Here is a 20199-nt window from a genome sequence, read left to right as displayed (position 1 = left end):
CATGTATATATATATGTATGTATTTGTATGTATTTTCTGCCTGGGCTAGTACTTAGGTAGTGGCTGTTTTGTGTATGAGGATAGAAAATGAATAAATATATAAAAATTCTGTAAAGTACTATCTTTCTGATTGAATTCATGAATTTAAGGAAAAAATCAATACTATGCTAGTTTAATTCTTAGAACAGGTAAAATTATTGTAACCAGTGAAAATGAGATTCTTCTTTCCCTTGATTTTGAAGGATCTTGAAGAAACATAAATAGCATATGCCAAAATGAGTTTTGAGAAAGACAATTTTGAAAGATTTTTAAAACACTTAAGTAAATATTGATTGCATGACATTTGATGATAACTGGAGAATTTGTGAATAGGATTTCTTTGGAGAGAGTTGAGTTGTGAATTCTGTTTTCAAAGGGTGAGCTTGGTGATACTACTACAAACAACTTATCTTAGTCAATTTAGATTGCTACAAAAAATACCATCATTTGGATGACTTAAACAACAAACATTTATTTCTCACACTTTTGGAGACTGAGAAGCCCAAGATTATAGTGCCAGATGTTTGGGTTCAAAGGAGGGCTATCTTCTGGGTTTGAGACTGTTGAATTCTCCCTGTGTTCTCACATGGTGGGAGAGTTTCCAGGGTTCTCTTTTATAAAGACATGAATTCCATTTATGAAGCCTCCACTCACATTACCTAATCACCTTCAAAAGGCTCTATGTCCTAATACCATCTAAGTGGGATTAGGGTCTCCATATATAAATTTTGGGAGGACACAAACATTTAGCCCACCTCAAGTCAAGATTGGAGGGCTTTAATGAGATAATGTTGGGAAATTTGTCATTCTCTCTGGCAGTGACAGGAACCAAGTAGACTAATGTTTGAATCTTGCTGGAAAATTATGATAATAAAATCTAATATACAGCTGCTTTTAAAACAATTTTGAGGGAGATGGTCAATGTTTGGTGACCTGTGTCACCAGAGTTTGTTGAAGCATACAGCAAGCAACAATGTGAAGAAACTTAGATTCTGTTCAATTGATAAATAGCATTGATGAAGTTAAATGTTTATCTTTGAAGATGGATTTCTAGGATCTGATGATCAAGTGATTGACTGCTGAAGTTAATTGCGTTTTCCTGAGTCAAGGGAACGTCAAGTGAGATTAAAACAGAAAACAAAGGGAGGGAATTCCTGAAGAACTTTAAAAATTACCCTATGATCCATAAGGGCTTCTCAGTTTTATATTAGGTTTAAACATCTTTCAGGTCTAAAAAGTACAGACTAAATATCTTCCTTAGCCCCAAGGCTTGAAGAAAGTGGACATCATTTACTAATGTGATTTGCAAGGTAGACCATTCTGAAGGACACTTGATGTAAAATTTAACCAAGAGTTGTCTATATCACTCATGAGCTCCAATATTTACAATGGGTATATCAAAGTGTCTAGAAATTGTAAATGAGCTAATAATCTGTTTATGATCTTTGCCCGCTTTTAAATGAAATATTTGTTATTTTCTTTACTTTGTTATTTTCTTTTCTAAGTTATTTGTTTGTGATTCATACAGAATCTGATTATTAGTTCCTTGACAGACATATAGTTTGCAAATATTTTCTCTCATTCTCAGATTCTTCATGCACTCAGTTGATTATACTTTTGTTGCTGTTGTGAAGAATCTTTAGTTTAACTGAGACACCCTTGTTTACTTTTGTTTTTGTTATATTTGCTTTTGAGGTCTTAGCCATAAATTATGTGTCTGATGAATATGTGTCTTGGGGATGATTTATTGTTTACAATCTTGAAGGAGCTCTCTATTTCCTGAATTTGACTGTTGACCTCTCTATGAAGTTTGGGGAAGTTTTCATTCATGATATCCAGAAATATGTTTTCTAAGTTGTTTGCTTTCTCATGCTCCTTTTCAGGGATGCCAATGCTTCATAGATTTTGCCTCTTCATATAATCCCATGCTTCTCTGGGTTTTGTTCATCCCCTTTTATTCTTTTATCTTTATTTCATTTTTACTGTTTTATTTCAGAACATCGTTTTTCAGATTCTAAGATTCTTTACTCAGCTTGGTTTATTCTGTTGATAATACGTGTGATTGCATTGTGAAATTCTTGTATTGTGTCATTTAGCTCTGTAAGACCTTTTAGGTTCCTTTGGGCTGAATATTTCATCATTCAACTGCTGTATCACTTAGTTGTGATTCTTATTTTCCTTTGGCTGGGTTTTGTCATTCTTCTGAATCTCCATTATCTTTATTCCTACCCATATTCTGACCTATATTTATGTCATTCCAGTCAGTTTAGCCTGATTAAGAACTCTTGTTGGAGAACTGGTGCAGTTTTTTGGAGGACATAAAACACTCTGTCCATTTGAGTTATCAGAGTTCTTTCACAGGTTTATTCACATCTCGATATTGGGTGTTCCTTTAACTGCAGTGTAGATTGAGTACAGTCAATAGACTTCTTTTCTGGATGTTTTCACAGGGCCAAGGCTTTGTACAGGGTTTTATTTGAATCTTCCTCCTTGTCTCTGGTTTCAAAGGGAGGTATGTTAGTGGTGCTATTTTTGGTGTTAAAGCAGTTGGCAATTAGACTTGTCTGTTAGTTGGTAGACTTTTCTTGGTTGTGTGGCTCTCTTATGTTTCCTCACAGTTGCAGTCATGTTTTCTCTTAATGCTATGAAAGTATGGGTTTCTCTCCCCCTTGAGGGCTGGTTGTAAATCATGACTTGACACTCCTAGGCTGCCCACTGCAACTCTGGGATGCTATCACTGTTTTTCTTCTTTCCCCAGCTTAGAGGCAGCAAAGGAAGGGATTATATATATATATATTTTAAGTTCTAGAGTACATGTGCACAATGTGCAGGTTTGTGACATATGTATACATGTGCCATGCTGGTGTGCTGCACCTATTAACCTGTCATTTCCATTAAGTATATCTCCTAATGCTATCCCTCCCCCCTTCCCCTTCTCCACAATAGGCTCTGGTGTGTGATGTTCCCCTTCCTGTGTCCAGGTGATCTCATTGTTCAATTGCCACCTATGAGAGAGAACATGCGGTGTTTCCTTTTCTGTTCTTGTGATAGTTTGCTGAGAATGATGGTTTCCAGCTGCATCCATGTCCCTACAAAGGACATGAACTCATCCTTTTTTATGGCTGCATAGTATTCCATGGTGTATATGTGCCACATTTTCTTAATCCAGTCTGTCACTGATGGACATTTGGATTGGTTCCAAGTCTTTGCTATTGTGAATAGTACCACAAAAAACATACGTGTGCATGTGTCTTTATAGGAGCATGATTTATAATCCTTTGGGTATATACCCAGTAATGGGATGGCTGGGTCAAATGGTATTTCTAGTTCTAGATCCTGGAGGAATCGCCATACTGTTTTCCACAATGGTTGAACTAGTTTACAGTCCCACCAACAGTGTAACAGTGTTCCTATTTCTCCACATGCTCTCCAGCACCTGTTGTTTCCTGATATTTTAATGATTGCCATTCTAACTGGTGTCAGATGATATCTCATTGTGATTTTGATTTGCCATTCTCTGATGGCAAGTGATTATGAACACTTTTTCATGTGTCTGTTGGCTGTATGAATGTCTTCTTTTGAGAAGGGTCTATTCATATCCTTTTCCCACTTTTTGATGGGGTTGTTTGTTTTTTTCTTGTAAATTTGTTTGAGTTCTTTGTATGTTCTGGATATTAGCCCTTTGTCAGATGAGTAGATTGCAAATATTTTCTCCCATTCTGTAGGTTGCCTGTTCACTCTGATGGTAGTTTCTTTTGCTGTGCAGAAGCTCTTTAGTTTAATTAGATCCCATTTGTCAATTTTGGCTTTTGTTGCCGTTGCTTTTGGTGTTTTAGATATGAAGTCCTTCCCCATGCCTATGTCCTGAATGGTATTACCTAGGTTTTCTTCTAGGGATTTCATGGTATTAGGTCTAACATTTAAGTCTCTAATCCATCTTGAATTAATTTTCATATAAGGAGTAAGGAAAGGATCCAGTTTCAGCTTTCTACTTATGGCTAGCCAATTTTCCTAGCACCATTTATTAAATAGGGAATCCTTTTCCCATTTCTTGTTTTTGTCAGGTTTGTCAAAGATCAGACAGCTATAGATGTGCAGTGTTATTTCTGACGGCTCTGTTCTGTTCCATTGGTCTATATCTCTGTTTTGGTACCAGTACCATGCTGTTTTGGTTACTGTAGCCTTGTAGTATAGTTTGAAGTCAGGTAGCATGGTGCCTCCAGCTTTGTTCTTTTGGCTTAGGATGGTCTTGGCAATGCAGGGTCATTTTTGCTTCCATATGAACTTTAAAGCTGTTTTTTCCAATTCTGTGAAGAAAGTCATTGGTAGCCTGATGGGGATGGCATTGAATCTATAAATTACCTTGGGCAGTATGGCCGTTTTCACAATATTGATTCTTCCTATCCATGTAAATGGTATGTTCTTCCATTTGTTTGTGTCCTCTTTTATTTCACTGAGCAGTGGTTTGTAGTTCTCCTTGAAGAGGTCCTTTACATCCCTTGTAAGTTGGATTCCTAGGTATCTTATTCTCTTCGAAGCTGTTGTGAATGGAAGTGCATTCATGATTTGGTTCTCTGTTTGTCTGTTACTGGTGTATAAGAATGCTTGTGGACATTTGGGTTGATTCCAAGTCTTTGCTATTGTGAATAGTGCCGCAATAAACATACATGTGCATGTGTCTTTATAGCAGCATGATTTATGATCCTTTGGGTATATACACAGTAATGGGATGGCTGGGTCATATGGTACATCTAGTTCTAGATCCTTGAGGAATCACCATACTGTTTTCCATAATGATTGAACTAGTTTGGATTAAAAAAATGTGGCACATATACACCATGGAATACTATGCAGCCATAAAAAAGGATGATTTGCATCTTTTGTAGGGACATGGATGCAGCTGGAAACCATCATTCTCAGCAAACTATCGCAAGAACAGAAAACCAAACACCACATGTTCTCACTCATAGGTGGGAACTGAACAATGAGATCACTTGGACTCGGGAAGGGGAACATCACACATCGGGCCAGATCATGGGGTGGGGGGGAGGGATTGCATTGGGCGTTATACCTGATGTAAATGATGAGTTGATGGGTGCTGATGAGTTGATGGGTGCAGCACACCAACATGGCACAAGTATACATATGTAACAAACGTGTATGTTATGCACATGTACCCTAGAACTTAAAGTATAAAAAAAAAAAAAAAAAAAGAATGCTTGTGTTTTTTGCACATTGATTTTGTATCCTGAGACTTTGCTGAAGTTGCTCATCAGCTTAAGGATATTTTCGGCTGTGACAAGGGGGTTTTCTAAATATACAGTAATGTCATCTGCAAACAGGGACAATATGACTTCTTCTTTTCCTAACTGAATACGCTTTATTTCTTTCTCTTGCCTGATTTCCCTAGCCAGAACTTCCAACACTATGTTGAATAGGAGTGGTGAGAGAGGGCATCCCTGTTTTGTGCCAGTTTTCAAAGGGAATGCTTCCAGTTTTTGCCCATTCAGTATGATATTGGCTGTGGGTTTGTCATAAATAGCTCTTATTATTTTGAGATATGTTCCATCAATACAGAATTTATTGAGAGTTTTTAGCAGGGAGGGCTGTTGAATTTTGTCAAAAGCCTTTTCTGCATCTATTGAGATAATCACGTGGTTTTTGTCTTTGGTTCTGTTTATATGCTGGATTACATTTATCGATTTGTGTATGTCGAACCAGCCTTGCATCCCAGAGATGAAGCCCACTTGATCATAGTGGATAAGCTTTTTGATGTGCTGCTGGATTCGTTTTGCCAGTATTTTATTGAGGGTATTTGCATCGATGTTCATCAGGGATATTGGTCTAAAATTCTCTTTTTTTGTTGTGTCTCTGCCAGGCTTTGGTGTCAGGATGATGTTGGCCTCATAAAATGATTTAGGGGGGATTCCCCTCTTTTTCTATTGATTAGGATAGTTTCCGAAGGAATGGTATCAGCTCCTACTTGTTCCTCTGGTAAAATTTGACTGTGAATCCTTCTGGCCCTGGACTTTTTTTGCTTGGTAGGCTATTAATTATTGCCTCAATTTCAGAGTCTGCTATTGGTCTATTCAGGGATTCAACTTCTTCCTGGTTTAGTCTTGGGAGATTTTAAGTGTGCAGGAAATTGTCCATTTCTTCTAGATTTTCTAGTTTATTTGCATAGAGGTGTTTATAGTATTCTCTGATGGTAGTTTGTATTTCTGTGGGGTCGGTAGTGATATCCCCTTCATCATTTTTTATTGCATCTACTTGATTCTTCCCTCTTTTCTTCTTTATTACCCTTGCTAGTGGTCTATCAAGTTTGTTGATCTTTTCCAAAAACAACTCCTGGATTCATTGATTTTTTTGGAGAGTTTTTGTGTCTCTATCTCCTTCAGTTCTGCTCTGATCTTAGTTATTTCTTGCCTTCCGCTAGCTTTTGAATGTGTTTGCTCTTGCTTCTCTAGTTCTTATAATTGTGACGTTAGGGTGTCAATTTTAGATCTTTTCTGCTTTCTCTTGTGAGCATTTAGTGCTATAAATTTCCCTCTACACACTGTTTTAAATGTGTCCCAAAGATTCTGATATGTTGTATCTTTGTTCTCATTGGTTTCAAAGAACATCTTTATTTCTGCCTTCATTTCGTTATGTACCCAGTAGTCATTCAGGAGCAGGTTGATCAGTTTCCACGTAGTTGAGCGATTTTGATTGAGTTTCTTAGTCCTGAGTTCTAGTTTGATTGCACTGTGATCTGACAGACAGTTTGTTGTAATTTCTGTTCGTGTATATTTGCTGAGGAGTGCTTTACTTCCTACTATGTGGAAGTAAAAAGGACCAGTGTTGCCAAGACAAAGAGCCCGCATTGCCAAGACAATACTAAGTCAAAAGAACAAAGCTGGAGGCATCACGCTACCTGACTTCAGACTATACTACAAGGCTACAATAACCAAAACAGCATGGTACTGGTAACAAAACAGAGATATAGACCAATGGAACAGAACAGAGTCCTCAGAAATAATACCACACATCTACGACTATCAGATGTTTGAGAAATCTGAGTAAAAAAAGAAATGAGGAAAGGATTTCCTATTTAATAAATGGTGCTGGGAAAATTGGCTAGCCTTAAGTAGAAAGCTGAAACTGGATCCTTTCCTTACTCCTTATACAAAAATTAACTCAAGGTGAATTAGAGACTTAAATGTTAGACCTAATACCATAAAAATCCTAGAAGTAAACCTAGGTAATACCATTCAGGACATAGGCATGGGCAAGGAGTTCATGTCTAAAACACCAGAAGCAACGGCAACAAAAGCCAAAATTGACAAACGGGATCTTATTAAACTAAAGAGCTTCTGCACAGCAAAAGAAACTACCATCAGAGTTAATAGGCAGCCTACAGAATGCGAGAAAATTTTTGCAATCTACTCATCTGACAAAGGGCTAATATCCAGAACCTAAAAAGAACCCAAACAAATTTACAAGAAAAAAACCAACAACCCCATCAAAAAGTGGGCAAAGGATATGAACAGATACTTCTCAAAAGAAGACATGTATACAGCCAACAGACATATGAAAAAATGCTCATCATCACTGGCCATCAGAGAAATGCAAATCAAAGCCACAATGAGATACCATCTCACACCAGTTAGAATGGCAATCATTAAAAAGTCAGGAAACAACAAGTACTGGAGAGGATGTGGAGAAATAGGAACACTTTTACACTGTTGGTGGGATTGTAAACTAGTTCAACCAGTATGGAAAACAGTATGGCAATTCCTCAAGGGTCTAGAACTAGAAGTACCATATGACCCAGACATCCCATTACTGTGTATATACCCAAAGGATTATAAATCATGCTGCTATAAAGACACATGCACACGTATGTTCATTGCGGCACTATTCACAATAGCAAAGACTTGGAATCAACCCAAATGTCCATCAGTGACAGACTGGATTAAGAAAATGTGGCACATATACACCATGGAATACTATGCAGCCATAAAAAGGATGAGTTTGTGTCCTTTGTAGGGACAGCTGGAAACCATCATTGTCAGCAAACTATCGCAAGAACAGAAAACCAAACACCGCACGTTCTCACTCATAGGTGGAAACTGAACAATGAAATAACTTGGACTCGGGAAGGGGAGCATCACACACCGGGGCCTCTCATGGGGAGTGGGGAGGGGGTAGGGATTGCATTGGGAGTTATACCTAATGTAAATGATGAGTTGATGGGTGCTGACAAGTTGATGAGTGCAGCACACCAACACGGCACAAGTATACATATGTAACAGATCTGCATGTTATGCACATGTACCCTAGAACTTAAAATATATTAAAAAAAAAAAAAAAAGAGAAAGTACCTATTAGTCCCCATGACACCAATGCTTATAGCATTTAGGTCTTGTCTCTCAGTGTGCAATTTAAACATATATCCGTACAATCCTTGCCAATAATACTAATAACTTCTTGTCTATTGATGCTGCCTAAACATTAAATTCTCTATTAGCAATCTCATGTTTGGTTTCATATACTTTATTTTTTTATTTTTTATTTTTATTTTTTTATTATACTTTAAGTTCTAGGGTACATGTGCATAACGTGCAGGTTACATATGTATACATGTGCCATGTTGGTGTGCTGCACCCATCAACTCGTCGCTGGTTTCATATACTTTACAAAAAAAAAAAAAATAGAAATTCATTTTGCATCTCTTCTGTAATAAATCTCTTGTCTCCCTGATATCAACTTTGTTTATTTTCTCCTAATTTTGGAAGAACGCATCATATCCTCCCTGTGCTTTGTGAGAAAGTACTCATTTTTTGAGAATCTAGAAATGAAGAATTTGTTTTTATCTACTCTCACAGTTGAATTGTTTAACATTGAACTTTAAAATATGAATAATTTCTCTCTTAAATTTGGAAGATTTTACTCTACTGCTTTTTGCTTCTACTATTAAGAAATTCAGTGTCACACTATTTGTGTCTTTCTAAAGGATAGGTTTTATTGTCTCATTTCTGGAAGTGTACAGAATTCTCTCTAACTCAAAATGCAGTGATGATGAACATTGCTATAGTCCTTTCCTTTAACTGTTATGGTTATTGTGCTTAGATATTAGGCATTTTCAATAGGAAAATCATGTATTTTATTTCTACAAAATTCTGTGCCTGTATGTGGTGTGTGTGTGTGTGTGTGAGAAAGAGAGAAAGAGAGAGAGAGAGAGGAAAAAAGAGAGAGAGAAAAAGTAAACAGAAAACAGAGATATTTGTTTTATGATTAGCTTTATTATTTATAAAAATATTGTATAAATATTGAACTTTATGTTAAATTATATGTGAGTTTTATCTTCTATTTTTATATTTTTGTCTTTCTGTTCTACATTTAGGGTGATAATTTATATACCAAGATTTTCATTTATTTTCTTTTAATTTCAGTTGCGATATTTTTAACTTCCAAGATGACATCTTAACTTCATACTGTTTTGTATATTTACAATCTAACATGAAACCCAAAGAAAGTATAAAAACAAGAACAGCCCAAACCCAAATTTATCAGAAGAAAAGAAATAAATATCAGAGCAGAACAAAATAGAATTTTGATAACAAAACAATTTTACAAAGATTAATAAAATGAAAACTTTGTTCTTTGAAAACATAAAAAACTCATTAGTATAGCCAAAAAAGGCAAAGAAAGATTGAAATAAACATAAGTAGAAATATTAAAAATAAACATTACAAGCAATATCATGGAAATACCAAATAATATCAGAGACTACTATAAACAACTCTATGCTCACAAACAACAACAACAAAAAAACTAGAGAAAATGAACAATTTCTTGGAAACATACATCCTATCAAATTAAATGAGGGAGTAATAAAAATTCTGAACCACCAATAATAAGCAATGAGATTTACAGCTATAAAAAAATTATCAATAAATAAAAAGCCCAGAACCAGATGGATTCACAGGTGAATTCTACCAAATGTATAAAAAAACTGGTACTTATGCTCTTCAATCTGTTCCAAAAATCTGGGAAGATAATCCTACCTAATTTATTCTATGAAGTCAGTATCATTCTAATACTAAAGACAGGCAAGGAAAAAACAAAAAGAAATGTATAAAACTAAACACCAGTATCCCTTATAAACATAGATGCAGAAATATTCAAGAAAATACTAGCAAATTGAATCCAAAATTATATCAAAAATGTATCATGATCAACTGGGTTTTATTCCAGGAACACAAGGTTGTCTCAACATATGCAAATTAATAAATGTGATTCATCACATAAACAGAAATAAAAAACAAAACCATATGATCATCTCTAGAGATGCAGAAAAAACATTTGATAAAGTTTAGCATCTCTCTATAATAAAAACCCTTAATAAACTAGACATGGAAGGAACATACCTCAAAATAATAAATACCAAATATGGCAAACCCACAGCCAGCATCATAATGAATAAAAAAATTTGAAGGCAAGGCCACTAAAATTAAAACAAGACAAGGATTCCCACTACCACCACTGTTACTCAATATTTTACTGGAAGCTTTAGCTAGAACAATCGAAAAAAAAAAAAAAAAAAAAAAAGAAATAAAAAGCATGTAAATTGGAAAAGGGGATGTCAGATTATCTTTGTTCATTTACAATATAATCTCATACAGAGAAAATATTAGACTCCTCAAAAAACTTATAGATTTGATTAATGAACTCAGTAAAATTTCCTGATATAAAAATCAATGTGCAAAAATCAGCAATGTTACTATATACCAATAATGATCAAATTGCAAACCAAATTAAAAAGGCAATTCCATTTACAATAGTTACAAGAAAAGGTACCCAGCAAAACAGTTAACTAAGGAGATAAAATAAAAATTTCACTTATGAAAGAAATTGTAAATGACACAAACAAATGGACAAATATTTTATCATCATATATAAAATAAATTAATATCATTACAATGATCATACTGTCCAAAGCTGTCTACAGATTGACATAGCTATGCCAATCCAACCCCATCAAAATACTAACATCATCTTTTGCAGAATTGGAAAGCAAAATTATAAAATGTTTATGGGGCCAAAAAAGAGACCAAATACCAAAGCAATGCTAAGCAAAAGGAACAAAGCTGGAGGCATCACATTACCTGAGCTCAAACTACCTGACCTCAAATTATATAGCTTCAAATTATATATCTGACCTCAAACTATATAGTTAGTATAGCAAGTCTATTGTAACCAAAACAGCATGGTACAGGCATAAAAATAGACATTTGGATTATGGAAGAGAATAGGGAACTGTATTAGGTCATTCTTGTGTTGCTGTGATAAAATACCTAAGATTGGGTAATTTATAAAGAAAAGAGGTTTAATTGACTCATGGTTCTGCAGGCTTTACAAGAAGTATGGTGCAGACATCTTCTTGGCTTCTGGGGAGGTCACAAGAAGCTTACCATAATGGCAGAAGTTGAAGGGGGTGTAGTCATCGCATATGGTGGGAGTGAGAACAAGACAGAAGAAGGAGGTGCTGCACACTTTTAAAAGACAAGAACCCACTAATTATCAAAAAGACAGCACCAAGCCACGAGGTATTCACCTCCCATGACCCAGGCATCTCCTACTAGGACTTATCTCCAGCATTGGAGATGATGATTACGTATGATATTTGGGCAGGGACAAATATCCAAACTATATCAGGAACCCAAAAATAAAGCCACATATCTATAGCTAACTAACTTTTCACAAATTTGAAAGAATTATATATTGGAAAAAGTACACCACTTTAAATAAATAGAATTAGAAAAATTCGATTGTGATATGCAAAAAAGTGAAACCGAGCCCTTTCTCTCACCATATACAAAAATCAACTCACCATGGGTTAAAACTTAAACATAAGATTTTAAACTGATAAAATACTGGATGAAAACCTAAGCAAAATTAATCTGTACATTGTCCTAAAGCAACACTAGTACACTATTTTGGGGAATGTAAATTAGCGTATCTATGAAAGACAGTGTGGAGATTTCTCAAAGAACTAAAAATACAACTGTCATTCAATCCACTAATTCCACTACTGTGTATCTACACAAAATAATAAAATTAAGTGTCCATCAGCAGATGAATGGACAAAGAAAATGTGCTGTATAAACACAATGAAATATTATTTTGCAATATAAAAGATACAGGTTATGTACCTTGCAGCAACATGGATGAAACTGAAGGCTATAAACTTAAATGAAACAACTCGGAAACAGATAGTCAGATATTTATGTTCTCACAAGTGGAGGCTAAATAATATATACACATACTCTTCTGAAGACTCAGAAGAGTGAGAGGCTGAGAGAGGATGAGGGATGAGAAATTGCTTAATGAGTAAAAGATACATTATTTGGGTAATAGTTACAATAAAAGCTTAGACCTCACCATGAAACAATATATCCTTATAACAAAACTGCATTTGTACCTGTTAAATATAAACAAATGTATCAATTATGTTTTGATTACTAATTATATTGTTTTAATCACTGTGTGTCATTTCATTTTTTAATTTTATATGCCTGTCACTTTACCCATGTTTCTGTTGAATTGTTTATAGTTTGCTGACTAATTTGTAGTGGATAGTAATATTTTTGTGTTTGTTGTGATATAACTATCTTTCATAAATTTTTGGCTTACTCTTAACTATATGGTTTTTGTGATGAAGAGAGATGTTTAATATTAAAGACTTTACATCTTCTAACATTTGTGTTTCTTGCTCAAAATGACAATCCCACCTTTATAAAAGTATCTCTTACATTGCCATCTAAAACTTTTATATATTATTACATTTATATTTTAATATGTAAATAATTTATATTACATATGTTAATATATATTACGAATATACCTCATGTCATATATATTATGTTATATTTTGCTGTTTGTATATGTGATGAAGAAGGCTCAATACTTTTTTAAATATTCATATCTAATTATTCAATCACCAATAATTACATAGGTCAGCTTTAATCATTGTTGTCGAAAACTTACATTGGCATAATTTTAATACTTGCTATATGATTTTAAAACTTGACTCCACTGTGTACTTTGTCCTCAAGGACTGTCTCGAATGCTTTCAGGCCTTTATTCTTCAATATAGATTTTGTAATCAACAAGTTTCATAAAAAACGTTGTTGGCTGTATGATTTGCATCTTATGTATTAAAAATCCCTTTATATTAAAAAGGAGGTAACAGACATTTTAGATGCTGAATCTTCCTATAAAACAAATAAAATTGTATAAAACTCATTAACATGTAATAATGTCTTTCAATAAAGTTTTATTATTTTTCTTTGAAATATTCTAAAGTACATTTTTCAGATTTATTTTAGAAACTTCATATATTGATCACTTTTTAATAATATTTATAAAATACCTTTTCATTTTGGAATAGCTGTAGCTTTACAAGTAATTCAAATACAGATAGAAAAATTTTCTTATACTCTCACCCAATGTATTTTTTAATTATCATTTCACATTACTGTGGTATATTTATCAAAACTTAAATTTCAATATTTATATTTTATTATTAACTAAAGTCCAGACTTTATCTAAATGTACAATTTCTTCGTTCATACAATTATTCTGTTCCAGGATTCAATCCAGGATATCACATTGAATTTAATTTTCATGTATTTGTAGTTTCTTCTAGTGTGTGACTGTTTCACAGTATTGTTTTTATTGTTTATTACAACCTTTAATATATTGAGAAATACTGGCTATGTATTTGGTGTAACAACACTCGAATTGAATTTTTTAATATTTTTATCATGCTAAAACTTAATTATTTTTGAATGGATATTACATAGACAAAGTACTCTTTTTATCACATCAGTGGTGCATGATATTTGTGACTTTACTCATATTGTTAATATTGGCCACCTGGTTAAGATGGTTGATATGGTTTAACTCTGCATCCCCATCCAAAGCTCATGTCCAGTTGTAATTCCCAATGTTGGTGGAGGCACCTGGTGGGAGGTGATTGAATCATGGGGGCAGATTTCCCTTTTGCTGTTCTAGTGACAGTGAGTGAGTTCTTACGATATCTGTTTGTTTAAAAGTGTGTAGCACTTACTTCCCCCTTCGCTCTCTCTCTCTTCTGTTTCACCATGGTAAGATGTGCTTGCTTCCCCTTCACCTTCCACTATAATTGTAAAGTTTACTGAGGACTCCCAGTCATGCTTCCTGTGCAGTCCGACAAACTGTGAGTCAATTAAACATCTTTTCTTCATAAATTACCCAGTCTCAGGTAGTTCTTATAGCAGTGTTAGAACGGACTAACACAATGGTGTTCGCCATGTATCTCCACTATAGTTACTGGAAGATTACTAAATTGAGACAGCAAAGTGAGAGGGGCAAACTATATCCTTTACAGAAATATATCTGTATATGTAATTTGGAATTGTTCTTTAAGAAAAATTTGTCTCTTCTCTCTTATTTGTTTACCTACTCATTTTGTTATAAAAATATGGATTCATATATGTTTATTCTATAATTTAGGTAGTCATTCAATACAGTGTTAATGTATTTTATGAATCAACTTTTTTCTAGCTTTAGCCATTGAGATTTCTTTTGGTTTGTTCCTGTGTGCTTTTAAAATGCTCACATTCTTTCGAGTTTTTTTTTTTTTTTTTTTTCAGTACTTCTATGTTTTTAGCAGTACAATCTAGAACCTAGTTGTATCTTTTGATTTTCCTTACTAAGTCCTAGAATCAACCATTTTTTACAGGAAGCTGTGGTTCTTTTTATCAGAGAATGGCATTTAGAGATCGACATCTGGGCAGTAGAGGATATTTGCTGTTTCTGGGGAGTAATTACTTGTTAATCTCCTCAGCAAGCAGTGCTAGACTTTATATAGATGTATATTATTTACATACAAACACACTCACATATATGTTAATTTATAATTGTTTTGTTATCTAGTGTTTGTATATTTATTAAACTAAGTAGAAATTCATACTGATGTCTCTGACTCTAAACCGGTATTGCAGAGTTTATTCTAGTCTTCTGCTTTCTTTTTACTTGTAAATTCTCTGTTTCAGTGAGAAAACTTGCTTCTTCATACATAATTCATTTACCTGTTGGTCCTACCTCAGTATATATGTAAATCAATTTTAGAATTGTTAAGCTGTATCTCTATAAAAAACAAATTTACACAGTAAAGTACAATGTTATTGTATAGTTCCTTTTGTTTTTATTTTTGCAGTTTCAAGTCAAAACACCATTTTCCAAAGTTATGTCAACTCTTATTTTCCCAACTTCTTTCAGAATGTTTACAAAATTTGATTATTTGGTATAAACTTGTATCATATATATGCAAGACAGATTTATTTGCAACATTCTGAATTCCATTCTGAGATTCCCCAACATTTTGTTGAAATTTTATGTAATTTGCACATATTAAAGTTTATTATTACTTAAGATCTACAGTGCTACATGTTTTGACAAAAATGAATATATAAAGTCATGTATTCTCCATCTTAGTACCATATATTAGAATACCTGGCATCATACTAAAATTCCCTCTGCTCACTTACACCATTTTTAGTCTAATTATTCCCTGCTCAAACCAAACAAGGGAATCACTGATTTGTTATTGTTTTTGCTGTTGTCCTTGTACAGGCATGCCTAGTTTTATTGTACTTTGCTTTATTGTGCTTTGCAGATGCTGCTTTTTTTTTTTCTTTCTTTCTTTTTGTTTTAAACAATTAGAAAGTTGTGGCAAGTCTATTTTGAAAAGTCTATCAGCACCATTTTTCTAACTGCATGTGTTCACTTTGTTAGCATTTTAACAATAAAACATTTTAATTAAAGTATGTACATTTTAGACAAAATACTCTTTGCACACTTAATGGGCTATAGTGTAGTGTAATCATAATTTTTATATGCACTAGGAAATAAAACAAAATTAAGTGACTTGTTGAGCTCCAATATTTGCTTTATTGCCATGGTCTGAAACAAAATCCACAATACCTCCAAGGTATGCTTATAGTTTTACCATTTCTAGGATGTCATAAGAATGAAACAATACCATTCATGGCCTTTGGGATGAGAATTAGTTTACTTAGTAAAATGCATTTAAGAGTCATCCTTTTTTTTTAATCAATACTTATTCTTTTTTGTTGCTGAATAGTGTTTTATTGTATGTAATAAGTATGCTTATCAACTCACCTCTTGAAGGCTACCTTGGTTGTCATATTGTATTAGTCTATTCTCATGCTTCTATGAAGACATACACAAGACTGGGTAGTTTATAAAGGAAAGAGGTTTAATTCACTCACAGTTCAGTGTGGCTGGGGAGGACTCAGGAAACTTACCATCATGACAGAAGGTGAAGGGGAAGCAAGCACCTTCTTCACAAGGCAGCAGGAAGGAGAAGTGCTGAGCAAAGGATGCAAAACCCTTAATAAAACCATCAGATCTCTTGTGAATTCACTATCATGAGAAAAGCATGGGGATAACCATCCCCCTTATTCAATTACCTCCCACTGGGTCCCTTCCACCATATGTAGAGATTATGGGAACTACAATTCAAGATGAGATTTGGGTGGGTACACAGCCAAACTATGTCACATATTTTAGTTATTATGAATGACACTGCTATAAACTTTTGTTTAGGTTTTTGGTGTGAACCACTTTTTCCTTTTTCTGGTGTTAAATTTCTAGAAATGTGATTATTGGGTTGTGTAGTGTTAATGACTCCATCTTTGTGTTGCTCCAAAATCTATATATTAAAGCCCCACTTCCCAGTGAGATGGTATTTGGAGTTGGGACTTTTGGAAAACAAAGAGATTTAGATGAACTCATTAAGTTGCAGTTTTTATGAGTGCCCTTATGAAAAGAGAGAGATAAGATCACTTTTTCTCGCTTACTCTCTCTTTCTCTGTTATGTGAGGACACAGCAAGAATATGGAAAGTGGCCATCTGGAAGCCAGGAAGAGAGTCATCACCATTAACCAAATGTTCCAGCACCTAAATCTTGAATGTGAGAAATAAATATCTACTATTTAAGCACCCAGTTTTTGGTATTTTTTACAGCGACCCAAGCCAATGAATACCTATGGTAAATTGAGGTTTAAATTATAAAAAATAGTCAAACTATCTTCCAAAGTGGATGTACTGTTTTTATTTTGTGTTTTGACCAAAAGGGAATGAGAGGTCCTGTTGCCCTACATCCTTGCCAGCAATTGATATGACCAGCTTTATAAATTTTAATTACTTTAATAAGTAAGGAGTGGCATCTCACTATGTTTTAATATCCATTTTCCTAATAATAAATAATGTTGAACATCTTTCCATACACTTATTTGCCATCCATTTATCTCATATATATTCTTTGGTGAGGGATTTGTCCAAATACTTTGTTCAGTTGTTATTGCATTGTCTTTTTAAAATTATTGAGGCATTTAAATGTTATTTATACATTCTTTTTAACTACTCTTTAAATAAATTTGAAATATAATTTACTAATATTTTATTGTAGTCTGTGGTTTGTCCTTTTATTCCTTTTATGGTATTTTTTTCACGGAGCAAAAGATGTTAATTTTGATGGAGTCCAATTTATTAGATTTCTTTAATTAATTATGTTTTGGTGTTGTATGGATAAACACCACAGAGCTTTAAATCATGACGATTTTTCTTGTATTTTTCTTATAAAAGGTTTATATTTTAAAATTTTAAGTTTGATCTATGATCCATTTTGGTAACGTTTTGTATAAAGGGTGAGGTACGTGTCAAGGTTTATATTTTTGTATATCAAAGTCCAATTGTTTGGCATCAAAGGTTATAAGACTATTCTTTCTCCATTGAATTTCTTTTGCATCTTTGTAAAAAAAAATCAACTGACTATATTGTTGTGGGCCTATTTCTGAGCTCTCTATTCTGATTCATTGACTTATGTGTCTAATCTTTTACCAATGCTGCTTTTTTTGCTATTGTAGCTTTTATATTTTTCTTAATTTCTATATAAGCATTTCAGGCTTTATAGGTACACACACACACAGACACACACACACACACACACAAACACAGTGTCTGTATGTTTCCATTTGGTTTTGAGGTCTCTCTCTGGAGAGTAGCCACAAACTCTAGTCATTTCCTGATGAGGCTCAAAGGGTTGTGGTTATGTCTTTCATTGAATTTTTTTATTCTGATAGACAGTGTAATGCCCAATTGTCTGATCTGTGACTAGATATCCAGCTCAGGAAACTTATTTTTCCTGACAGATGCCCTTTTGGATCTTATCTTACATGTGTCCAGTTTATTCCTGCCAATAAAGTAACTACCTGGGAGAGCCTTGACTGGGAGAAAAGTTAGGTCTGATTGAATCAATTGATTGGGACACAGAGGAGCCAATGGAACAAAAAATACATAAAATTACAGAAGTAGTTTATTATTTACAGGTCATGAGAGAAGAAGGGTGCTGACAAGACCTGGTGGGAAAGTAACAGGGGCAATATGCCCAATTAGGGGTTGGAAGTCAGAATGAGATGAACTTTGAGGTCTTTTTTGGTATCTGAGACATTATCCAAGGAGGTTTCTTGCCAGGAATTCTAATTGGTGGGTTTAAAGCAAGCACACAGAAATTCCATAGGGTAACTATGTGAGTGAGAGATACTTATGGTGATATATCTGTGCAATATGTGGGAAGTTGTCAGGGGTCAGTGGGGTTTATCAGGTAGGTTGTATATAGCTTTCCCAGTGAGAGAGCATCATCAGGAGGCAATTGTATAAGGCAGATATCTGGATTAGCAGCATTAGCATTAAAGAATTGGGGGTGGAGAAGGAGGTAGAAAACTGGATATTGTGTGCTGGGTGACTAATTCCTCCTTGTGACAGGAGAAAGTTAAACTTATATTCAAATGAATATTGAAGCAGTATAAAATTATAAGAATTTATTAATTGGCGCTGCTAAAAATGTTATCTCTTAAATATCATATTCCAGTTGTTTATTGGTGACATGGATAAATAAGATTGATTTTGTATACGTTAACTTCATCTTACGTAAAGTTGTTAAACTTCCTTACCAGCTCCAGAAGTGTATTTGTGTGGTTTGTAAATTCCTCAACATATTCTAACAAGAGAATCATTTAGTCTGCTAATAAAGAAAACTATTTTATACATTGCAGTCTACACATTTGATTTTTTTCTCTATTGCACAACTTACAATTTCCAGTAAAATGTTAAATAGGAATGGGAAGCAAGGACATTTTGTCGTGGTGCAGATTTTAAAAGAACGCATCACATCTGTCATCAAGTATAATGTGAGCCATAATATTTTGAATACAGCCTTTATTGGGTTAAGAAAGCTCTCTTGTATTCCTTTGCTTAGAATTGTTGTTATGAGTAGGTACTAAATTTTGTTCAATATATTCAACATCTATTGATATGATTTTATGTTATTTCTTAGTTAATATGATAGATTATGTCAATTGTGTTTTAAATATTGAATGAAGCTTGATTCTAAGGCTAAATCCCAGATGATTATGATGTATTATGCATTTTGTATATTGCCAGAGTTTCTTTGCTAATATTTTGTTAGGGATTTTTGAATCTAATACTTAATATTTATTAGGGATTCTTCATAAGAGATGTTGGTCTATAGTTTTTGTTGTTGTTGTTGTTCTTGTGTAGTTATCTGGCTTTGATATGAGAAACATATAAACTGAAAAAATAAATCAACATGTGTAGTTTCTTATTCTATTTTGTAGATGACATTATGTAAACTTATAGGTATATTATGTAAATTTATTGTTTAAATTTTTCATGAAATTTACCAATAATATTTTGCTGTTTTCAAATTTATGAGAATAGGGTTATTAACCTTATTCTCTTATTATTCATTTAATATCAGTAAGATCAGCAGCAATATTCCCTCTTTAATTCCTGTTTTTGGTAAAGTGCATTTTTCCTTTGCTTTTTGGTTAGCCTGAAAAGAGGTTTATTAATTTTATCTCTTCAGAAAATCACTTTTTGGTTTTATTAATTCTCTCTGTTGGTTTTATGATTTCAGTTTCATTTACTTCTGTATTAATTTGTATTTTTATCTTTCTGTTTGCATTTGACACAATTTGCTTTTGATTTCCATTTAAATTTAGACAAGGTTCTTGAAATTATATC

Source organism: Piliocolobus tephrosceles, chromosome 12 (genome assembly GCF_002776525.5).
Source record: "Piliocolobus tephrosceles isolate RC106 chromosome 12, ASM277652v3, whole genome shotgun sequence".
Classification (NCBI taxonomy): Eukaryota; Metazoa; Chordata; class Mammalia; order Primates; family Cercopithecidae; genus Piliocolobus; species Piliocolobus tephrosceles.
The sequence above is the reverse complement of the archived record's forward strand: the minus strand, read 5'-3'. Positions refer to the sequence as shown.